Below are 26,406 nucleotides of genomic sequence, written 5' to 3' on the forward strand. Positions count from 1 at the left end.
TGAAAGACTCAAATACTACATTAAACTTGAGCTCAATATCTGTAAATCTGATTTATTCAAGGTTCTTTATTGTCATTCGCATCACAATGACACACCCGTTTGCTTGAGAAGGTTGATTAGCTGTGGCAGCCATTTTTAATTGGACAGACTTCAAAAAGAATAATTCATGGAAGTAAATCCAAAGATTACTTTCTGAACGCTTCAATAAAATCCATGCAGTTAATTATTTTGCTAACAGACAAGACTGACTCCAAGCAAGGATTTCATTCAATGTAAATCTTGATATTGAGAATTGCATTCAGCTACTATAACAACCAGTTTTAACTCAAAATGTATAAAATACACAGATATAGTACATTTTTGTGTTTTCTAAAGTCAGTTGGTTGTGGTGGCCATACTGAATTAATTGGCACCAGCAGTTCATGAGATATTTGGATAACAGACACACAAATGGGAAAAAAAAATTATCATCCACCTTTTAATTTTTGACACAATAATTAGATTTAATCCGATCGAGTTTAAAAATCCTCTGACGTCTGGTTTTGTGAAGCAACTCTGCTCCAGTATCAGGTGGACTGTTTAAAATCCAAACCATCGCGTCAGACAGCTGCTTCGTGTGCGAGGACGGGAACCGACACAAACTCGGGGTTTCTTATGAGAAACCTGCCAGAGAGCAGGTTTGGGTCAGAGTCAGTTACCATGGCGACAGACTCCGTTTCCCCTCTCACCTCTTCTGGAACAGATATAAACCCCAGGCATAAAAACTGTCACAGGAAAAAAATATATATAATTGTAAAAAACTAAAATGTAATTGTGGTTTCAGCTAAAACTATTTTCAACATGTTTATGATTACCTGCTACATGTTTCAAGATGGCTGCCACAGCCAAATGACCTTATAAATATCGGAAGTTTACAGATACTGATCTGATCTAAACAAACGAAAACAAACAGATACCGAGCTAAACTTCATGTTGGTAATGAGCATCATTCACAGAAAGTGACTTGAGATGCACCGATCCACTTTTTTCCACTTCTGATACCGATATCCAGGGTTTACTGTCTGCCGATACCGATTCGATACCGATCTGATGCAGAAAAACAGTGCTGCATTATTAAAAAAATTAAAATAAATGATTTTTTTTAACACCAACATAAATGTACTGAATTACAAATTTATTGAAAACTGCACCAGTATAGCACACTTAAACAACTTCACAAGTTTGGTCAAACATGTAAAAACAACACAACTTTACTTTGTTCAGGCAGTGCAGTTATGAGTATAATGTAAAATAAATAATAATAAAGAACCTGAAACTGACAAAAACAATAGGTTGACAACTTTGGTCGAACATGACAAAATAAACTTTAATAAAACCTTTCAACTGGTTAAGGAAATCTAAATATCATGTAAAATAAATAATAAAGGAGCTGAATTAAGAGGAAAAAACAATAACTTCACCTATTTAAAATAAACTGCAATCAGCTCCTGTCCTTATGAATTGATCTCATTGCCACAGACACCAGATCAAGAAAATTCTATATCGATATATATATCGATACCAACTTATACTCGGTGCTTTTTCACGGTGATGGTACAATATCGATACTAATATCGGATTGGTGCATCGCGGTTATTTTTAAAGTATAAAACAGCTACAACTATCACTCCAACATAAAATAATTTTAAGTTTTCCTCTTCAAGGAGTGCTAGGCTTTTAATTTTTATTTTTATACACATCTTAAACATAAATCCTGACTGGTAAACTGCAAACAGCTTTTAATTTGCCCTTTAATTAAACGAGTGTGGATGAGTTACTAACTGCAGCAAAAAGTGCGTGGAAAGCAGAACACGCGTCAGCTAGGAGTTAAAAATTAATTAAATAATTAATTAAAGACGCTTACCAGCACACATGGGACAGTTGGGAACTTTAGATGAGCAAACACAACCGAGAATATGTTGTTGAATTAAACAAAATCCATAAACAAAAGTAAAATACAGCTAAAGGGAGTTGGTGGTCCAGTGGGGCTGACGTCATCAGCGGGACAGCGCACAGGTGTGCAGCAAACACAGGAAGTCACCGTGACGAGGTCGGTTTCAAAATAAAACAGGAAGTGAAAAAAATACTAAAATGAGGATGAGGAGACGGATAAACAAACCAACATCAAACCGTGTCAAACAGTGGATGTAAATGTTTGAGCAGATTTGCTGATCTGTTAGAATAATGTTGAAATCAGAAACTTTATGGAGCTGCATGCAGAGTTTAAAGTGAAAATCTCGGCCTCCAAGTAAACGTGAGAATGGCTTTAAGGTCCATGTAGGTCAAAAATGTAAACACCTATTTGCAAGTGTGCTTGTGTGCATGTCTGTTAGCAAAATATCTCATGAACCACTGGACGGATTTTAATGCAACTCTCAGAAAGTAACTTTTGGATGCACACCTACAGCTGATTAACTCTTGGAGTCAACCTCGTTCAAGACTGGCCTGCAAATCGACTTTAACCTGATAACTTAGTCAACTTTACAAACACTGAGTTACAATTTGGTACGGTTAAACAAATAAAATGCATTTCTGCTTAAAAGAGCTTCTTGTTTTATTCTCTGTGGTTCAAAATGTGGTGTCTGTTTCATTTTACATGATTAAAAGTCACTTTTTATGCACAAATAAAATAGGCAGCAGACTTCAAAAAGACAAAACTTTTGGTTTAACTGCAGAGTAAAGACTGAAAGCACTTGATGGCTTTCAGCTTTGTGTTGCGTTCTGTGGAGAAGGTCGAGAGCGATGGAAGAAAACGTGAAATAACAGCAACAAACATTAAAAAAAAAATGCTAAAATGCAGAACCACTTCACTTTAATCTGAAAAGACCCAAAGTGAGCAGGATTAATAATCAAAACAATAATTTCAGCTCTTTTTACATGGATATACAAAACATCGTTTTGCTCAAATTCAATGAATGCTGAATGACACGTGCTGAAATTTATTAAAGAAGCTGAAACTAACTTGTTACTTAAAATAAGAACAAAAAACACTTAGCAAAACAATAAGCACAATGCTAAAATTAGCAGAATGTTAAGCCAAAATGAGCAAAACAGTTGCCGAGAACTGACAATAGCAAAGTAGCTAAAAGCTAAAATGATCAGCTTAACTAAAAGCCAACTTTATCTAAACAAACACAAACACCTAAAACCAGGAAAACCACAGCTAAAGCTACAATTTGCTAAACAAATTTTTAATGCTAAGACCAGCAAAATTTTAGCTAAAATTAGCAGAGCTACAAGCCAAAACCAGCAAAGTAACAGCTAAAAGCTAATATTGAAGCTAGTATGCTGACGAGTTTTTCAGAGTACAACGTTTATAATGATGTGAAGAGTTTGTTGATTTCAACGAGAAACAAATTACAAAAATTTAAGTAGTTTTTCTTCGGCTGCTCCCTTGTTCAGGGGTCACCACAGCGAGCAAACTCACATGAAAGATTTGTCAATTTGTTTAATGCCGGATGCCCTTCCTGTCGCAACCTGGCTTAAACACACAACCTCGGGATTATGGGACCGCGACACTGACCGCCAAGCTACCGCAGCCCCCAAACTGCAAAACTTAAACACTTTAATTAAAAAATTCTTAAAAGACGCAGCTGTAATGTTACAGCTAAGCTGAACATTTTGATTTATGAAAGGTTAAAAATGCTAAAAAGATGCAGAAGTAGTCTAATTTATTAACTGAAGGAACTTTAAACAGCTGACTCAGCAGCCAGACAATAACTGGCAGAAGGCGAAGCAGTGAAAGACGTTAAACAGGCGAAAAGGACGAAAAGGAGCTTAAAAATTCAAAACAATTCAGCTTTTGTCGACTGTATTGGATACAGATTTAATTCATGTCTCACTATAATACAAAAAAATATTTATTATTTCCAAGTAATCTCACTAAAACTTAAGAAGAGATGGAAAGTTTACCGATTAAGTTTTACAAAGACTTCTAAAAAAAAAATACCTCCCCGATAAGAAAAGCTCTACAAACACACGGCAATCTCTTTTCATTGAGATCAACGGAGCGTTTTAAGTGACAAAAGGTTTGTGAAATTAATTGTTGAACAAGGCTCGTATTGAATTAAGATCTTTCTTCGTTTATTATTTTGTTTATTTTCATGTAGAACTTGTGCAACACGGGTTATTTAGGCACAATGCAATTCACTTTCCAAAGAAAACTCAATTTTATTGATTCGATTCAGAGGAAAATGAACAAGGCCTCGTATGGATAGTGAGCTTTACATTACGCTCAATGTTCCAACGACTTTGGGAATATAAAAAAAGTGTTCAATTATGCAGCTAAACATTAAACTGAGTCAACCCAAACTGTTTTATATACTCATACATTCATGTTTCACAACAGAAAGTGAAGTTTTGACTCAACTATTAATTATAAAGTAGCATCTTGGAGTGAGAAAAAAACAAACCGATGCATTCAAAGATGAAAACATCAGAAACATAAAATTCTAGACCAGAACTACAACTTAAAAAAATAATAATCTTCAATGAGACAGAATACTAGTTCATGTGTTGCCCTTACACCCATCCCTACCTTTAATTTGAAGTCATAATGAGCAAAACAGCTGAACTATTTCAACTACTGCTTATGAGAGCATAAGCAGGGCTTAATTTGAGCTGGATCCTGCTGGAACAGGATCTGGGAACTCTTATTTTGACAGGGTGCGGTACGGTAACTCTATGCTTCTATCCATCCATCCATCCATCCATTATCTTTACCCGTTTGTTCCATTTTGGGTCACGGGGGTCGCTGGTGCCCATGTCCAGCAATCACTGTGCGAGGGGCGGGGTACACCCTGGACGGGTCGCAAGTCCATCGCAGGGACACATAGAGACAAACAACCATTCACTCTCTCACTCACACCTAGGGACAATTTAGTGTTACCAATTAGCCTAACATGCATGTTTTTGGTCTGTGGGAGGAAACCGGAGTACCCGGAGAAAACCCACGCATGCACGGAGAGAACATGCAAACTCCACCCAGAAAGGCCCCTGGACCGGGGTTTGAACCAGGGACCTGCTCGCTGAGAGGCAGCAGCTCTACCAGTTGCGCCACCGTGCTGCCCAGCTTGTATCCAGTAACTCTAATTTTAATAATATAGCTATGAACAAATATGACTGCCTTGAACGAATAAAACTTGTATTGGATATGTAAACTGAAGATAATTACATAAACACTCATTTTAAACACAACAGTTCGCTTCTGCCTTTAAAAAAATCTCCGTCCCTACAAGAGTGGTGGGGGTGAGTGCTGAGCTAACCAGGCAGTCGTACGGGGGCAGGAGCCCAAAGGCAGCCGCCATGAATGGAGGCGGCACCTGGAGGTTTCACATGTGAAGTCAGACAGTGAATTCAGTGGAGAAGAGTCTGCTCAGAAACGTCAAGTAATGGGGGGGGGGGGGGGTTAGGATGCTTGACACAAGCAGGGTGTTTACAAATCTAGGTGAACGCACATGTTTTACAACCTGTTAAAATACACCAAAATGCTGGCAATCACATTTACTTAATTCAAAAATTTTTGGGTTAGGACCACCAGACCCCGCCCACTTTTTGTGTTCCAGTATCATTCAGTTTACAAATTAAGCCCAGCACTTAAGTATGGTGTACCTAGTTATTTAGTGACAGACTGTAGCTTGACTATATGATTGGCTGCAGCAGCCATTTTGAGATGGGTTGGCTTCAAAAGTTGAGCGTTAACTGTAGTTTTCTTTCCCTAAAAGTTTCGGTAGCTAACAGATAAACACACTGACACACAAAGACAAATACAGGCAAAAACATTATTGTCTGGCTTCACCTTTTGGCGATGAAGATGAAACATTTCATAGCAAAAAAATTTAAATCTATAATACTAAAGTGGTACAAAATGACAAACTTATCAATCCAAATATAGAAATTTCGTCACATTTTAAAAATCACGGCTCTGGGATGTGATGTCATGATGACAAAGGGGCACTATACATGCACATGTTCTGCATAGTCCACATCAACACTACTTAATAGCACTCCAGCCTTTCTATGGTTCTGCAATGTTTAATAAGCACATTTGGTTACGGGACGTCACCAGCTCAATTGATATGAACCACCAAAGTTGGCTTCTTTGGCCTTATTGGGAAACCATTATGTGAAAGTCTAAGGCACGGGTGTCCAATCCTGTTCTTTAAGGACCATTTTGTGAGTTTCTTTGTTAGCCCAACGTATACCTCATCAATGGAAGTGTGACCCCAGAAAAACATCTGAAGAGGCAACAAGTCCTACTCCTTTGCCCTAATATGTCTGATTGGCTGTGGGCATGACAGGAGGATGCTGAGCTTGTTCCTGAACTGAACCTATTGAAGAACATGTTCAGTTCATTGGCTCTGTCTAGACTTCCATCCTTCTGATCCTCCTCCTGCTTGAAGCCTGTGATCTTCTTCATCCCTGACCACACCTCTCTGATATTGTTCTGCTGGAGCTTGCTCTCCAGCTTCTTCTTATACACCTCCTTGCTGTTTCTTATCTTGACTTTTAGTTGCTTCTGTGTGCTCCTCAATAATTCCCCGTCTCCCTCCCTGAAGGCTCTTTTTTTCTGGTTTAGCAGTTCCTTCAGGTCAGTGGTGATCCAGTTTGTTATTGGGGAAGCATCTCACCGTTCTGGTGGGGATGGTGTTGTTTACACAGAAGTTTATATAGTCGGTCACACACTCCGTCATGGCATTAATGTCCCCTCCACGTGGCTGGCACAGTGCATCCCAGTCTGTAGCCTCAAAACAACCCTGCAGGGCTTCTTCAGCCTCCATTGACCATTGCCTCACTGTTCTCTTTATTACGGTTTGTCTCTGAACAAGGGGTTTATATTTTGAGCAGATAAACACAAGATTGTCATCTGATTTGCCAAGAGGGGGTCTTGCTTTAGCGATGTATGAATCCTTCCACATTGGTGACCCCGCCATGACCCAATGTGGAAGTCAGCAGAAAGATTAAAAGTATGTGGAGTCTTGCTTCCAACATCAAAACCAGAAAAAGAATGGAAGACAACTGGTGGTCTTCTCCTCTTTTATGCTCTCCCTTTCACAATAAGAGCCTAAATATGTGTTTGTGTCTGCCACAATATAATACTGGTTTAGAGACTAAAACCCAAATGTGATTCAGAGAAACAGAAAAATAAGCAACAACTCTATGTCAACATCAATAATACATTGAAATATACAAAACCTTAATATTTAAAGCATACCTTTAATGACAGAACTTGTGCATCTGTTACTGCAGTGGCTGATTATCAACATGCACAAGACCACACAAACAATTACATCCTAGTTCTCAGTTAATCTGGTTAAGGTACTTTACAGCAAACATACCTTTCAGTCATACGAACAAACCTTGTTAAAATTGTTGTGTTAAAACCAAGAAGGCGATCAATGCACAGCACCGATATATATCAACCCGGTGGTTGTGTGAGTTGCATTTAAAGCTCTTTCGGTATGTTTCAAATGTAAACAAAAACACTTTTTTTGAACAGTCCACCCCAAACCAGTTGGGGGTTGCAGCTTCAAAAGAGTGTCAACACCAGGGTGCCACTCAGCCGGGCAAGAGAACGCCAGAACATCTTACACACTCCACATCAAAATGCAACTAATGAAAGGCATGAAATTCTCTCAGAGCTGATGTCCTTGGGCCATCAGGTAAAGCAGCGGCCAAGCTACGCATCCTTGGTAAACAACCTCGCCTCTTCTCACCCAACTGTTCATACCAGGTATCGTGTTTGTCTTTACCGTGTGAATGCTAATTCAGGATGGATGGCTAAGAGATAGATGACCAGTCAACGATTTTTCTGTTCTGTAACATATCTATGAAATGAACGACCCTGGAGGGATATTGTTTTTTACAGCCACAGGTGTGTGATTCAGCACAACTCTACTGTCTCCCTGCTTACAATTTCTTCTGTAGGTGTGTGAGCTTTTAAATGCTTCAGTATACTTTCAGGAGATTTAGCTATTCAGATGTCAAAACAGCACTACAGCACTTTGGTTGGCCTTGTTGCTGTTTAAAGTGCTTTATAAATAAAGTGGTATGGTATGGTAAAACATTCAGCTCGTTCAGTTGATGGGCACTATGACTTTTGGTATTTTTACCTTATTTTTTTAATTAAAACTCTCTTGGTTTCACTGAAAAAAAAGGGCTTTCAGTTTTAACTCATTTGGATAGTAAAATGTCCACGCAATGTGCTGGGGGCATTGGGGACAGTGCCACTGGATTGGCAAACTGGGGTGGTGGTGGTTCCCCTCTTCAAAAAGTGGGACCAGAGGGTATGCTCCAAATATAGGAGCATGACTCTCCTTACCCTCCCTGGTAAGGTCTATTCAGGGGTACTGGAGAAGCAAGTCCGATCATTGGTTGAACCTCAGATCCAGGCGGAACAATGCAGGTTCCATCCTGGCCGTGAAACACTGGACCAGTTCTTTCCCTCACTAGGGTCCTCAAGGGGTTATGGGAGTTTGCCCATCCAGTCTTCATGTGTTTTGTGGACTTGGAGAAGTAATTTGACCGTGTTCCTCGAGATACACTGTGGGGGGTGCTCTGCGAGTATGGGATTAGGGGCCCATACCTACAGGCTGTTTAGTCCCTTACACAAACAGTGCAAAAGTTTGGTTCACATTGCAGGCAGTAAGGGTTCAAGGATTCAAGGTTCTTTGTCATACAAGTAGGTTGGAAGGCCAAGCAGCAATCTGGTTGGCTGCTTACAATCTGGATACAAATAAGAAGGTGCTGTTTTTTAAGACTGAGCTTGTTACAAGATCTCAGACTGAAGAAGTCTTTTGGATAAAAGATTTAAAGTTTCAACAAACAAGAGTCCGTCCAGAGGACATGATTTAACTTTGTTAGATTTTTCTACCTGGATTATTGAGCATCAGGACATTTTATGGACAGAATTTCTCGGTGCAACCAGGGGGTGGAGGGAGTCCAGTTTGGTGGCCTCAGGATTCCATCTCTGCTCTTTGCGGATAACATTGTCCTGTTGGCATCATCATGCTGTGATGTCCAGCTCTCACTGGAGCAGTTTGCAGCTGAGTGTGAAGCGGCTGCAATGAGAATCTGCACCTCCAAATCTGAGGCAATGGTCCTCAGTCGGAAAAGGGTGGTTTGTTCTCTTTTGGTCGAGGGCGAGGTTCTGCCTCAAGTGGAGGAGTTCAAGTATATCAGGGTTTTGTTCATGAGTGATGGAAGAATGGAGCGTAAGCTTGATGAATGGATTGGTGCAGCAGCTACAGTACAGTATTGTGGACACTGTGCTGGTCTGTTATGGTCAAGAGGGAGCTGAGCTGTAAGGCAAAGCTCTCTGTTTACTGGTCAGTCTATGTTCCTACCCTCACTTATGGCCACAATCTCTGGGTAGTGACTGAAAGAACAAGATGAAGAAATTGGTTTCCTCCCCAGGGTAGCTGGACTCCCCTTAGAGATGGGAGGAAAAATTCAGTTATCAGGACAGACTCTGAGAAAACTGCTGCTCCTCCACATTGAGAGAAGCCAGTTGAGGTGGTTCGGGCATCTGGTAAAGATGTTCCCTGGGCACCTCCCTTGGGAGGTGCTTCGGGCATGTCCGACTGGGAGGAGACCTCGGGGAAGACCCAGGACACACTGGAGAGACTATGTCCTCGATTAGTCTGAGAACGCCATGGAGTCCTCCTAGAAGAGCTGGAAGAGGTGGCTGTGGAAAGAGATGTCTGGACCTTCAAGCTCAAGCTGCTGCCCCCGAGACCTGACTTTGGAACAAATGGAGGACGGATGGATGGATGGATTTAAAAATTTCTTGTTTGTAATATTAACTTTTATCAACAGATTTAGCTAATCTTAGTTTTTAGCTGCCGTTTAGCTAAAATACTGTTTTTGGCTAATATTGTGCAAATCTTGGCTTTTAGCTGCTAATAACTATATTTTGGCCAATTTTAGCTTTTAGCTAGTTTTACTGGCTTTAAGTTTTAGCTAATTTTCTCAATTTCAGCATTTAGCTACAGTTTTCTGAATTTTATCTTTTAGCAACAAATATTCAGATTTTAGCTTCTGCTCTGCTTGTTTTAAACTTGACAACTCAGTTTTAGCTTATATTGCTCAGTACTTATTATTCACACCACAATTCTGCAGAAAACAAGTTTTTTTTTTAATTTAGCTCCTCACCAGAAGTCACACCTGTTCAACAAAACCCTCCCACTTTTCTGACACCTGCTTCCACCTACAGATCCTTCCGTTTTCACATCAATCTCACACTTCCTCTCCTCCTCACAGTTTCTCTCCATGGCTTGCTACAGCCTTGGCTCTTACATTGTTCCCCCTTAGGGCTGTGTGTCTGCTGTAATGAATTGTATTTAATTGCCAAGTGGGACCCACAGCCTTAAATATAATTCTCAGGACATTTAACCTCGGCTGATATAAATGATAAACACAGGCTAATAAATGGGTTTAAGCTTGGAGCTGGGAACAAACCCATTTTTCTTTTGGTACCCCAACAAGTGTGCAAATATACAGAATGTGCCGTAAATGATCCTGGCAATAATAAGCATTTTAAAACTAAAGCTCTTCACCTCACTCTGAGCTTTGAGGGCATAAAAACTTAATGCACTCTGCTGGAAATTTATTATAGGCTAATGCACTAAATTAAAACTAATTATACGTTTGGCTCCTTATAGCCATGCTTTCTTTAGACGTGGGATCACATTGATCTTTTCTTGAACCTCTCGCTCCAAAAAGAAGGTTGTAGCTCAACAAATTAGGCACCGCAGGATACAAACGTTTCATTTGCTTTCTAGCCAACAGATGTTTGAACTGGTCACGAAAAAGCAAAATGGTTCCTTAGAACAGCTGCATATCAGAACTTTTGCAGTTTGGGACAGAGGATTAAATCAAAGTGAAAACTGTTTTAGTCTGTTCGATTCCTTAGCTCAAAAGCTTTTTAAGCTACTGAATTACTAAATCTGAATGTATTAGTTACGATACCTGGATCGAATTAAAATAAAAACAAATTCATAATCATTGCAAACTAGATTTTAATTTAAATCTGAATGAACTGAGTTTAGTTATTACCAGATTACATTGAACTGTTTACATAATCCTAAATTTGACTGTAAATAATTCCATTAGGAAGATATTTAATAGATTTTATTTTCCAAACCCTTTACAATCAAATTCAAATAACTGCTGACAAGGGGATCATGTTTAAAAATTTTTTTGCAAAACTCAGAAACCAAACAATGGACATGAAGCGTTGTGCAAACTACTTAAAACTGCCATCTACAGCTGTGTTTAAAGCTATTTCAATAACTCAGCGGCAAACTACAATATCAAAACATGAGTTGACGTTTTTCTAGAATTTTAATTGAAATGACACATGAGCAGGGTGAAGCACGCGGTGTTTGTTGCTGTTGATACTAACGCTGCTGCAGTGTTTCTTTTGAACAGCAGATGTAGTGAATGAGGAGACAACACAGTTAAACAACAGTGTTAAGAGCTATCCTCCAAAAGAAGGAAAGGCAGGAGATCTTTTGAATAAATCAGAATCAACTTTATTGTCATTGCACAGTTAAGCACAGCGAAAATAGATTCCAGTACAGCCGTCCAACAGGGTTAGATGGAGATGCACGGAGGCTGCAGCTTCGATGAAGCGCTGTCCTTATCACTTAGATAAGAAAAGGGAATAAAAACATGAGGAAAGAAGGTATATAAAAAATAGATCTCTCACACTGTGTCCTTGACACACAAGGCACAGTGTAAGGTAACAAAAAAACTACTTCAGCACACGCAACATAAATAGACATAATACATTTTGAGGAAGCCGACAAAGGTGGTGAGATTGTCCGTGAACACAACCAGAAAATTCCATAGTCCTGATAAAGATTGCACAGTGTCTATCAGCCAGCGGATAAGGGTCCACAGACACAGAGAGTCATGATTTGCATGTCCTCCAGGAGCTAGCCAAGTCCAATTGAGGGAGCCAGTTTCAGATAAACAACAATTGGTTTGGGACAGGCCGAATCTACCTATTTCCCATCTGCATTCATAGTTTCTGTTGGTACACTCAATGGCGAATCCAAACAGCCAGATTTGTGGTCATTCCACCGGTCCGTGCTTGTAGCCTTCTCCAAGGTTGATTCCTTCATGCCAGCAAGTTCTAGCATCTGAGTTTGAGGGCTCAAAGAACAATGCAATCCTTCATATAAGGCAGGCAGCTTCACCATTGCCAAAACTGCTGCCGACGTCTTCCTAATTTGTCGATATCCCAGATACCTACCCATTCCAAAAAGCAGAAACCCTGCTATCATAAATCCAATTGTGTACACGTCTTCAAAGTCCTCAGCGAACAATACAAACAGGCACGTTATCTTCCACAAACCCCAGGAATCCATGACATATCCAGCTACGTGTGTCACTTCTGGGCATGAGGGCTCTCCTTCACCCAGTTTTCTCGTTGAGAAAATGTTTTCAATTACGTTGAGAGACCAGCTGACCAGATCCATAACATTATGATTCGGAAGATGTGTAAAGAGAGGCTCTGAAGTCACAGGACAAGAGTAAAAGCAGGAGGGAAGCAGGAGAGGGAAAGAAAGCATCCGTCTTCGTCGAGAGCAAGTCAGAAAATGTACAGGTCACAAAACGCCTTCACACGCAAACAATTACTTTTTTGTCTTTTGGGTTGTTGTTTTTTTATTATAGCTGATGCATGTAGAAACTAACCTGCTATCAGGTTCTTTGTTTAATCCTTAATCAGATCAAATTATTTTTGTACAAATATGTGATTTAAAAAGTCTTCATAGTATAGACTTATTAAATCAGATTTTTATATAAAGCTTATATAGCCTTTGTTGTTGAACTGGCTTTGACCCCGTTAGAAAATACTGAGAACATTTATTTTAAAATTTCTAAAGTGTATACTTGAGGCATAAACAGCATGAAAACAAAGATCAGTCATCCATTATCTTTACCCGCGTTTTCCTTTTTGGGTCACAGGGGTCACTGTTGCCCATATCCATCAGTCACTGTGTGAGAGGTGGGGGACACCCTGGACAGGTCTCCAGTCCATCACAGGGACACGGAGACGAACGAGAAACAATCATTGACTCTCGCATTCATGTCTAGAGACAATTTAGAGTTACCAATCAGCCCAACATGCATATTTTTGGTCTGTGGGAAGAAAGCAGAGTACCCCGAGAAAACCCACGCATACACGGACAGAACATGCAAACTCCACCCAGAAAGACCCCTGGCCGGGATTTGATCCGGTGACCTTCAAAAAAATGTTCATTGAATGGTGGGAGGTATTGTATTTCTTTGCTAAGATGGTTTAGCCCTGAACTTGAACAACCAATGAAAAGTGACACGACTGAAACTACCAGTAAGTGCCACGGTTCAGAAGGGACCAACAGGCGCATAAAGTAAACAACAGGTAACATGCATTGTTTATGCATTAGCATGCCGTCTAGGCGTTGCTTATGCATAAGACATTTGACACGTATTTGACATATAATCTATGCAACAAAACATACTTTACATGTTGTTTCATGTGAAAAGTTACATGTACATGACCCGGCCTTCTATACCAGCATCTACATGTCCCACTATGGCCTGCATTTAATGCATGTAAACACTGCACAGTAATTTGCTGTCCATCATGGTGTCATAAACAGCCTTGATGGCATCAGTGCATAGATGTATTCAAATTAAAACTTAAAGGAAGAGTTCAGTTCTCTCTAGGATTTCATTTCAGAAAAAAAAACAACAACATAAGTTGAAATGTTGTAGCAATGAGATCACTTTTGTCCATCCAAGTCTGCAATCACTGACTGTCTGGGGAATTACCTGTAAAATATGCCACTGTTGTTAATTTAAACCATCAGTGCTATCCTGGTGCGCTTCAACACCATAGCAACAGTAACTAACCAGAACAAGACTTAGCAGGAAAATAATAAAACCTGTGAGTCCCCTGAATTAAAGTTGGCACTGAAGTATTCAGATTCAGTCAATGTGAAGAAGCGCCTTTCGCTACGTGTTACATGTTTGGAAATGTTCGCTCCGTGTATGCGGCCAGCAGATTAACTGCACGGTTTATAACACTTCTGCACAATGGAAAGCACTCCAAACCCAGAAGGACATAGAAATGGAATCAGGGTGTGTGTCCAAAAGGACAACCTCCAACTCCTCGTCCACCACCCCGCTTCATGCGACAAATGCTGGAACATGCAAAGCCAGATCAAAGTAAGCAAGGCCCTTATAAATAAAAGAGTGCGACCCATCTGTGCAGCTGCTGAAAGCTCCGTGTCTCAGAGAAACTGCACATGAGACTGTGTGTGTGGCCTCCCCCTCCACACCACCAAACCCACACTCTGAGAACCAGAGGCATGATCCACTGCTTGTGAATAAATAAGACATTCAGATTTAATGGAGAGATGGTGATGATGGCATTCAACAGAAGAAAAAAAAAAAAGTGCAACATCTTGTATATGAGCCATACATATTGAGTGGTGACAGTTTATGACTCGCATAAAGGCTGCATCATTGACTTGGCATTTTCCTGTTACCCTGTACTCATCTGGCAGACACTGCTTCACCTCTGCAGCTTCAGCAAAACACATTTCCAAGAGAGTGGTATAAATCTTTCACTTTTATAAACTGTAGAGTTATGGTGGATGAGTTCATTGGTAATTAAAAAAAGCATGCATTCCTCAAAGGAATGCGTGTGTCCTGTCGTCTTGAATGCTAAACTAACAAAGACCTGTTAGCTCTCCAAGTATGTGTTGGAACCGACTCTCAGCTACCACCATGCCAAGTTTTAAGTTAACATGTCTAAAACTGCTGGGGTTATAGCAAATTTGGTGTTCGCTAAAGACGATTAGCTGTGGCAGCCATGTTGAATCAGGTTGACTGAAAATTCAATGTTTTTGGTGTACGCCCAGTGATTGCTTCAAGGGAATCCATCCACTGGGTCGTGGGATATTTTCCTAACAAACACACAACAGCAAGTACCGTATTTTTGTGTCGCTCCAGACTACAAGTTGCATCAGTCAGAAAAAGCATCATGAAGAGGAAAAAAAACATATATAAGTCACTTTGGTGTATAAGTGGCATTTATTTAATGGTCAAAACAGCTTCATTTCGACTGGGCGGCGCGGCATCGTCCATCGTGACCGGAGCTGCTAGCTCTCCAGCGTTCCTCCGCCTGAACCAGCTGAGTGAAGCGAGCGCACTGTTGCAGTTCTTCGAAATTTAAACCGTCAGTCAACAATTGTTATGAATACGGGGGAAACAAGTATCTAAGTCGCTTCGGCGTATAAGTCGCAGCACTGACAAATCTATGCAAAAAAAACTGCGACTTGTACGCCGTAAAGTATGATACATCATCTTCCAGCTTTCATGGCACCAGGTAATAATTGGCATGTATTTAATAGTATATTTACAAATGGTGTTTGCACAACAAATTTTGAGTTTTTGTTCTTGTTCTTCAGATCCCTTTGAAAACAAGACCAGCCCAAATCATTCAACAACACTTTCATGCACCATTCAGCATGAGTGTTTCTGATGTTGAGTTCAAAGCCACGATCAGGTGAAAGAGTGATTTTCCCTCCAAAAAGCAGAACAACGGCGTTGGACCAGATTCTGTCTGATTCAGCGTTGGCAGGAAACTTCGTTGGCACACGTCGACTCGTCGGCATCAAAGATCATCGGTGGAGGCTGACTGCTGAGAACACAGCGAGCGCTGGATCTCAGAAAGGTGTGTAGTGGGTATGATAAAAGTACTAGCAGCAGCTTGTCACAGACGTTATATTTTATGTTTTTTGTCATGTACGAATCCAACAAGGTGGTCAGATTAAACATAATACTAGACTTTGTAGTTTAAAATTTATGTGGCGTTGGGTTGGGTTTAAAGGGTCAAACTGGTCAGTATCATTCATTCCCGTTTATTTTGTTACCACGCTTTACATAGAATATAAAAATATACCAGAAAATACTGCCACATCTGTATTTAATCTTGATTTGTTTCACAGAAATTATAAAATTGAATTAGTTATGATGACAGTGCTCTTTTATTTGCTGAGCAACTGAAAGTAGCAGTTATGACCAACAACAGCCAAAAAAAGCCTTATAATATTTCTATGAAGTGTGAGCAGCAGCCGCTTCAGTGGTTCTCAAATCATTGGTTCACATTTTATGAAGGCGTGTTTTCAAAAGGCTGTGAACAAATATTATGTTACCTGTTCCAGATAGTTTTAAGTCTGACCAGATAAGCTAAAGGCTAATCCGAGCAGGACTAAAACCATATATAGCTGCCCTAATCTGTAAATTTTTGTAACCATTTATGAAGACAGTGTTTTATAAACCTGTACATCGCTGTCAATTTTTTGTTATACGACTATTTACAGGAGGTGGGAATATTTAGGCACCTCACGATTCAATTGAAACACAGAATAGATGTAATTATAAAGCAATTATCTGTGCATTTCAATTATCTTTAAAGCTAAAAGACTGACTTAATTTACTGTAAATTATATATTTCCATGCCTAACAAAGATTGATAATTGTTGAAGATAATAATTGTTAAAGGCTTACAACCGTTAGCAAAGAGGCTACCTTAGCATCAAAAACACAACATAAAAGCTAATAATAATGTTATTGACAGTATTCTAGCAGTGTTTCCCCTACCGTTATCCAAGGAGGGCGCCCCGCCAACAGAATCGTGCACTCTGCCTACCGAAGTGTCCTCCTCATGGACGGCACTAGCCATCAGTAGCATTAAGCTAACCGCGTGTATTACAGGCTCGCTAGCTAAAAAGCTAGAGGTAGCGCTCCGTTTTCCACACGCTGAGCCGTTTGCTTCAACCGCCCGTTGACAAAATCCCGGAAAAGATGAGCGGCATGCCAAGGCAAGTGACCTAGGGGAAACACTGTCTAGGGTTTCTTGTAAGCACAATTAGCGGCAGCAGCAGCTCGCTATAGCACTATAGCATCATTAACTCGATTTTGGTCAAAGATACTCTGTATTTCTCCCAATTCAACACGCTATCTACAACAGGTCAAACACTATTTAACCTTTCCATTAAACCCCACTTCAAGGTATCAAAACTATTAATTTACAGCTATAAAATGTTCCTGGATTCGTAACAGTATTTTGTAATTATTATTAAATACACACACAAAAATCACTAGTAGGCAAACCTAACACAAACCCTGCCATTCTGTTTTGTTTTCTTTAACAGATACTGCAGGACGTCCGTTTTAACAGATGGTTAATCCACCCTGACATCTCGGCGAAGTGTGCGAATTACATCTTCTCATAATGCGGCGCTACCTGTGAACTTCAGCACTGTAGTCTATAAAGTAACGTAGTTAAATCTGTACAAACAAAACCATTTGTTCTCGTTTCAAACAGCTAGCGCGGGTTTATTCCCTTAGCGTTACCCCGAGGAAACGAGTCGAGGCAAGGAAACACTCTGTGATGTGATATGCCCAGCACAGATGCGTTTACAGTGCGTTATTAATCACAGGAAGATCATTTTCTCATGCGAGCAGCCCAGGAGCTTAATTTCATTTGTTCTCATCGATTTTGGGGCCTTTCAGAAACTGGGGGAGTGTAGGCTCAATACGAGCTATTGATCAAAGGGTAAATGACCTTGTATACACAGTGACTGTGGAAGCCAAGCAAGAAGAGCGGGAGAAATTACATCATTTAAAGGTCTCGGTGGGCTCCCCGCAGCAGAGCCGGTCACAGTCAGCAGGCACGGTTTGAACAGGTGCAGCACGTATACAAATGAGCGGCTGGCTACGTATACACCTGCCTACGCGAGCGTCAGATCTCTCCTCCTGAGCGTAATTAATCTTCTCTGTCCGTGTTCACACTCTGAACCGCTTCACCCTCAAGGAGCACTGTCATGGCAACCGATTCCACGCTTCTACTCCTCGTCGGCACAAAGAGTGCACTGTGAACGCATGACGACTTTTAGATCCTTTGCACATGAACTCCTGGTTACACCCGGTGCCACATGGCTGCTGCTGCGCTCACTTGGTGCCCAAACAGCATTTATACGAATTATATAATGTAGGAGATGATTAAGTACCTAGCTGAACTTGGGTACCGCTTTGGCTGCAGTCTTGCAGCCCAACCTATGAGGTTTAGTGCATTTATATCTGGAAGTGTGAGCATGGACTGAAGGAAGTCCCTCTTACAATGCTGTGATTGCTAGTATCACTCAACCCCCTGTGAATAGTAAACAGCCATCAGTGTGCTAATGATCCATTGTTAGGCTGATGGTCCTCCTTGACCATGTGATCAGCTGGTTTTGGTTGTCAGCAGCAAACTGGTTGATCCACTCTGAGAAGGTGCTATTTAAGAGATTGAGCTGAAAACAGCACCTCAGACTGAAGAAGTCTTTCGGATGAGAGACGAAATGTTTCTACAATTTTTTTGTTTTGTTTTGGGTTTTTTTTTTTGAATGTCCAGAGGACAAGATTAAACTTTTTTAGTAACCTGGATTATTGAGCATGCATCAGGATACACCTCAAACTGTCTTTTCCTGTCCACTCAATCCCAGTCGGTTGAAGCAGATGGTTGCCGATCCTAAACCTTATTCCAGTTCTGCGTGAGGTTTCTTCCTGTTGTAAGGGAGTCGTTCCTTTCCACCATCACCAACATTCTGCTCAGGATGGAAGATTGTGCGGAAGTGAAATTTTGATGCAATCTTCTGGCTCATTTAGTTGTTTTGTATTAAAATTGGACAGAACTGGATTCAAATCTGCCTTGAACTGACTTATTTTTTGTTGAATAGTTCCCTAAGATGACATTTGTTCTTAATCAGGGCAAACTAAATAAACTGAATTGAATGAAAACACCCATCCCCTCTCATAAAATGAGGTAAGTGTGTTCCTGTGCCTGTGTTAAGTATGTGAATGATGGATACATCTCGATGTCTGGCTTACCTTATCAGCAGAAGGGCCGGTATGGGTTTCATCAGGAGCTCGATAAGGCTGCAGATACAGGTAAGCCAAGCAGCTATTCAGGGAAGGGAACACACACACAAAACAAGATTGGCTTGTCTTCACGGCAAAATAAATGGCGGTGCTGAAGCTGAGATAGTCAAAGAGGAATAAAGAGAGAGCGCTTTAAGGTGATAAGGGCTCCACTGTGATTAAAACGGGAAAGAGGAATAAGAGGAACGCACGTCTTAATGCGGTTCTCTGATGGAAAACTGTCAAGAACTTTCTTAAGTAGCATGTTTGGTAATTGGACACAGACGTTAAAGCAATGATCTTTTGAAGTGGGGTTCTGTGGGAAGATTATGAACAATTAATACCTCACCGGTTGTGTAAGGGGTTCCCAAACTTTTCCATGCCATAGCTTCTGGCCGAGGCCCACCTCGCAAACCCACAAACAAAATATGTAAAGGAACATCAACTTTTAGAATAATTTAACTTTTATTCACTATATTCAGTTAATTATTACAGCTGCTGAGCATAAAAATGTTTTTAACCAACATGCTTTAAACACTATTTTATTCCCACTCAAGTGGCGCTGAAGTTTCGAAGGTTTTAAACACTCGTTTGCGAGGATCTCCAGACAGAGGACACATTTTGGCCAATCATGGCCATTTTCCTGTATGATTGTAAAACCATACTTAACGTATACTTCCTCATATCTTCCAATTTTAGCTGGCCATGAGTTCTTTGTTTGTTTTGTTTTGGTTTTTTTGCAGCAGTTTCCACCACAGCAGGGCTGCTGATCGATTCCTTTGGTCTTTTTAGAAACTTAATTTCATCCTTGCTATGCTTCATGGGTAAAGCAGCTTCATTTGACTGGCAGCCAATCAGAAAGACGAGCATGGTGAAAAATATTTCAATATATTATTCAATTCAATTCAATTAAAAATATATTTTATTAATCCCAAGGAGAAATTAATTGTTGTTGTAGCTCATCATCCTGGTTTCATTAAAGAGTTGTTATAGATGATGTCTGTAGGCAGGAAGGATCTGCAGCAGTCCGTCCCACAGCGGATCCGAAGAAACTGGCTGCAGATGCAGATTCATCCACCTGGACCCAGCAGACCTCTCGGTCCTCTTGGGCAGCAGGACTGCCTGAATGCCGGGCAGAACTCCTCCCCGAGCGACGGCCACTCCTCCCAGCAGCCTGTCGAGCCCCTCGTCCCCTCGGATGGAACTGCAGGTGTCGAGGGACGATCCTGGTCCTCCCACTGTCACAAGCCGTGTTTTCCGCCAGCTCCAGGATCTCGGCGGTCAGACACTCAAGCATCGCCACCAGGTAGATGGGAATGCATCCACGGCACCTCCTTTTCAACTCATCTGGGATTTGGAGCTGTAGCTGAGGTGTTATTTGAGCTTTTGAGATGTTAATCAGCAGCTCCCAGTTATAAAAAAACACAGTGTCATGGTTACGCATCATAAATATCCAAAAGTAAAAGTTTCAGTAAAAATCCTTCCAGCTGCACAGCATCCGATACCAGAGGAAGTAATCATCCAGAAAAAATGATTTACATCCATAACAAGAGGAATTAAAGTTTTCAAAAGCAAAATTTCAGAATGAAAGTAACAGAGCTGCTCCAACATGTAGCCACCCCGAGCGGCACAACTCTAGAACATATACAAAATATATTTTAAAATAATTATTGAAAAACAGATTGAGTTTTAACTAAGTAATTAAAAAAATCATAATTTGAATTAAAAATCTATATTTTTTAATTTTTGCTTTTATTTTATCTTATTCTCTCCATCTTTCTGGGTCTACCTAGCGCCCCCTGGTGGCCCGCACTTTGAAATTAGAGTTCTTGTTTATAACAAACGGTGAAAACACTCTCAACATGGTCAAAATGAGTCATTCTGCAATGATGATTAAAAAAACAGTTTTGCAGCCATGCCTGTTCTATAGACAAGTGACATCCATCAATTTTTTTTTAAATAACAGACATTTGTAAGAAGCTACAAAAGTTAGCACAATGAAATAAAATAGCCTGTTACAAATTTGCTACCGGGTGTTGCAGTGAAATATGTTCCCCCACTAAGATCTGTTTCCTCAGCAGCTTTGCTGTTTTACTCCTAACTTCTGTTGTTTTAAGCAACTGTACTTAAAAATAATGCATGATGTTCCTCCATTGTAGCAGGGGAAACATCCTTATTTCCAGACAGGTGGGGAAACACCTTAATAAGACACCAGCTAATTAACTCGCCAACATCAGCGTTTTTCTTCAAACTTTACTTTACAAAGAGCAGAACAGCAGAGAAGTTGTAATGTTCAGCACTAAATCTAATTGGTGTTGTAAAGCAGCATATGTAAAAATGAGTGGGTTTTATTTTCGGAGCAATATGTGCTCGTGAAGCTCTGCACCGCCTGCACTGATAGATAACCAGATGCAGTTGAAGTGTAATGCTCGTGTTGTCATTTATCGCTGTCCTAATACCTGAAAATATTTGTGATACAATTTTAAGCCCATCCGTCATCCTCTAGAGACCAAGTTGAGAGAAACTGTTTAAATCTAACAGGAACTGGTGAGCTGATGGTTAAAATGGCAGGGCCCAAACTAAATTCAAATCTCAAACGTTGAATAACGGTTTGTGACATTTTATTTTAAACCTTTACATGACTGTCAGTGGGGCTTTAAATAGTTATTTTGGCAAAAATGTAAGATTTCTGCCATAAATGGTAAATGGACTGTACTTATAGAGCACCTTTCTATTTAATCAAGATACTCAAAGTGCTTTACAACACAATCTGTGCCTCATTTACCTCCAACACACGCATTCATACAGCACTCTACTACATCTCTACAAAGCTAATCTGCTAAATCATTCTAAAGAGGCTAATCCGAGCTTTAAATCACATTCATACACGGATGGGACACACATCGGAGGCAATGAGTGGTTCATTGTCTTGCCCAGAGACACTTCAACATGTGACTGTTGTTGGAATCAAACCCCCAACTCTCCCACTGGAGGACGACTGCACTAATCGCTCAGCCACAGCTGCTATAAGTAAACCAGCTGTCTGTTCCTGTTGTTTTTGTTTACACACGACCACAGAACTGTATGTAATGATCTCTCTGGGCTTTGACTAACGGGCACTCTTTGGAGGAAAAGATTGTGAGAAAATACAAAAAGAAGTGGCGGAGCAGAGGTTAGAGAAGGTGGGCTGTGATCGGAAATCATGATGATTTTGAAATGATTCAACTCCCCGGACTGACGACATCAAAATGTGGGTGGGAAAGGTGAAACACTCCACTTTCATTTGCCCCACTCTGGGCCCTTGAGCAAGGCTCTTACCCCCCCCTACCATCTGCTCCCCTGGGCGCCCCACATAGCAGCTCTCTGCTCCACACAGAGGGCGTGGTAGCTCGGTGGTCAGTGGTTGCGTCAGGGAGGACATCCAGCGTAACAACTATTGTCAAGTCTTTGTGCGAGTTCGTTTGCTGTGGTGACCCCTGAAGAAGAGAGCAGGCGAAAGAAGAAGAAAAACAAACAAAACAAAACGCTAATTAAGCCACAATTTGCCATAAGTTTAATTGCATATTGGCACCTATAATTGTGAAAACTAAATTGAGAAGGGTTTAAGACCCCTCAAGACGACTGGTTATAACGAGAGAAAATCCATCAAAGAGGAACTTCCAGTGAATCAAGAGCGAGGCCATGCGAAGTGTGAGTACCGTATTTTTCACCGTATAAGTTGCACCTTTTTGCATAAATTTGCAAGTCCTGCAACTTATACACCGAAGCGACTAATATACTGTAAGTTTTTCCCCTCCCATATTTATAACCCAATTTTTAGTTGAGATCTGACAATTTCATTCATTCTGACATGGAAAATATTGAACACTACCATTTTCAGCCACTAGAGGGCCTGTGGTTAGTATGGAAAGCCAAGTGACGCATTAATAGGTTAAAGTGGCTATTAATGAGACACTTGACTTGCCATAGTAGCCACCTTCGTCTCGCTCTGGAACTCTTGGAGCAAACATCAAATCAGCTGCATTTCGCCGCCGCCCAGGTGAAATGCAGCTGATTTGACCATTAAAGTGCATTTATTAAGGAAAAGTTCAACTGAGACACACCTTTACTATAATGTTGAGCAAATATATAATTTTTTTTAAGTGTTAATCCTGTTAAAGTCCTCCTGTGTACACTCCAGCAGCTGCCAATCAACTTGGGGCACAACACCGGCCCACGTTTCTGGGTGGTCAGCGGTGACGCATAATGGAGGCGACTTATACAGCGAAGTGACTTATTTATGTTTTCCCCACTTTATTAGACATATTTGGACTGATGTGACTTATACGGCGGCAAGAATGGTAAATTGAGGACCACTTTCAAGTTTTTCAGAACATTTTGGAAACTCCTGCACAAACGTGATTCAGAGTTTGTCTCCATCAACTGCCGCCCATTAAAGCACGGCCTTAAACAGTCGTGAAACCCACATACTGTAATGAAATCCATAGTCGTGAGGATGTGGCATAAACATCAGGCAAAACACCCAATTAATTCCATCCTAACCAACAATCTACATCCTTATCTCAGTTGTAATCATTTTCTGTGTTCAAGATGATGGAAATCCATTTAAAGGCAGCGTACTGCAGGCAGAAAAGGCATTATATCTTTGTTTTGTTTTCGTTTTATCTGGCTCACGATTGAGAACCTTGAAAACACAGACAACTGCGAAACCTAAACGCCTCCTTGAAAAACACAAAGAGTTCAGGCGGCTGCTCTGCTGGTGTGCTGCTTATGATTCGTGTGCCAAGCTATTCCTATTTTCCTTTCAACTGTAGCCAAATATGCTAAAATTGAGCCGTGCTGTCTACTAAGAAAATAAAAGTAGAGAAAATGTTCCTGCAATCAAAGTTCAGTCGGATGCTCTTTCTTTTTCTTGCCTTTTGTTAGAAACCACTCCGGATTCTTACAGATTTACCACTTGTAGGATCATTTCTTAAATGCAAAGTGATTCATTTTATAGCTAAAGCCCTCCATCAGCCAAATAAAGTTGTTTGTTCACACTCTACATTAAAAAGACGCCCCGTCAGAACACAGAGCTGTCACCCAGAATTGCAGCAGAATCCAAAGTGTCGATGGAGAAAATGACAGGTGACACGGGGAGTCTTGTGCTTTTCTGAAACGCGCCCTGAAAGACGGTCTTTGACGCCGACAAACGGTGGCTTATCAAAAAGATTGTCCATAATCTTGGAAAACTGGCAGGTGTTGACCGAACCGCTTTGCTTCTGTGCCAATCACCTCCAAGGACCGGAGGACGAGAGCTGGCTGAACAGCAGAGGAGAATAAACGGAAGAAAGAGAAAGTTTTCGAGCAGGGAGATTACAAAAAATAAATAAAAAGTGCGAGAGGAAACGGGGAATGTGTGGTCTGGAGAGTTAGCAAAACTCAAAGGTTGGGCAAAGGTGCAAGGAGTGAATGAGTGAGCGTCACACTTGAAGTGACAGAACATTTCCTCCTCTTGTCACAGGGATGGAGAGGTCTGGCTGTGGGGGGGGGGAGACATGTGGGATGAGAAAACGTTGGATCCCAAGCCCGCCGTGCCGATCACTGTCACTCACGTCTGGCAGCCTGACGTTTCCCGAGACACAGAGATCCCCAGAGTCTCAAATGGAACCAGAGACCCCCTCTTTTTCTTTATTACGCCACGTCCAGTCACCCTCGTCCATCTTCCTCCGGTCCTTCTGTTGCATCCGTTAAAACCGCCCGACTTCACTCAGTCTTCTGCAGGGAAACTTTCCAACCCAAATCCTCACAAACACCAGTTTGGTTTATTAGAAACTTAACTCTCATCCAGCGCTTTCGTAAAATGCAGCAAATTTGTCCAGTGGTGTAGTCTACGCGATGCGCGGGTGTACGGAGTATACCCACTAGAAAAGCTTAAGAATTTCAGTATAGACTTTTCAAAGTGCCCAGTGATACACGCCATATTATTAGGCAATTCGTCAACATGTTTTTAATAAAAAGCCAACCGTTGTACAAAGTTTGTTGTTCATTTATTCAAATAGAAGCATCACAGAAATTTGGAAATGTTCAATATGCTTAAAAATCCAAATAAATTGACGATTACATTGTGCTAACTGGTGTACTTTGGTTTTAAAGCACAGTAGACCCACTACAAAAATGTAAACTACACCACTGAATTTGCTCCTTGTTTAAAGATCAAATGAACAAATCTAATCCTACCAAATTTTACGCCGTACACGTCGCACCGCCCTATAAGTCGCAGCAGTCCAAATATGTCTAGTAAAGTGGAAAAATACATAAATACGTCGTTTCGACATGTAAGTCATGTAAATCATGCAAAAAAACGGTGACTTATAAAGCAAAAAATACGGTACATGCAAATCAAGTTTCTTTATTGTCATTCGCATCACATGTGGTACATGAGGTGGAACGAAATTGTGTACCCAAGGTCCCAGTTACACCCAAAAATAGCCAAAATATAAAAAAGAAATGGTACATATGGATCTAAGATATACGCTAAACAATAATATGTCATATAATGCGGTGTATTAAACAGCAGCCTGAACACGAGTCTGTTGTGAGCAGATGGATAAAACATATTTACTGTGCCAAAGATTCAAAATGAGTCTTTACAACTTATACCAGATGTTTACATACAAATCTTATTATTTTATAGATTTTTTTTGTATTTCATTTACTATGATTACTATGTCTACGAACAATTTGGGAAAGCCCGGGTGATGATGTCATGGCTTTGAAAGCTTTTCATTGGTTAAATGGCAATATTTAAGCCACCTGAAGGCTCACGTGTGGATGCATCTTAAGGCACACTCGGACACAGTTTCTTTGTGTGACATCATGGAAAAGTCAAAAGAATCAACAGGAAGAAAAGTGACGACCTCCACAGCTCTGGTTCATCTGTTTAAACAACTATACGCGTGTATGTACACAAAACTGTAGGTTTTTAATAACTTTTGAAATATTTACCTTCATTTACATCGTTTTCCAAACTGAAATGAACTGAAAACATTTTTAAATACTTGAACTTTGTACTCCTTGAAATCTACTTCAGTATACTTGTTTCATTGATAGTATTTTACCATCTTTTTGACATTTTTAGCTTTTTACAACTGGTTTGTCGGTGTTAGCATCCGTTTTGCTAATGCTAGTTTTTAGTTACTGCTTAGCCCGTTTTAGCTTTTAGCTACGGAAAAGGGTGGATTGCTCTCTTCGGGTTGAGGTTCTGCATCACGTGGAGGAGTTCTGTTCAAGAGTGAGGGAAGAATGGAGCGTGAGGTTGATATAGATGGAATGTTGCAGCATCTGCAGTATTGACCCAATTTTGGAACAGGCATAAGAGGATGGATGGATGGATGGATGGATGGATGGATGGATGGATGGATG

Source organism: Nematolebias whitei, chromosome 22 (assembly GCF_014905685.2).
Source record: "Nematolebias whitei isolate Nwh7 chromosome 22, NemWhi1, whole genome shotgun sequence".
NCBI lineage: Eukaryota > Metazoa > Chordata > Actinopteri > Cyprinodontiformes > Rivulidae > Nematolebias > Nematolebias whitei.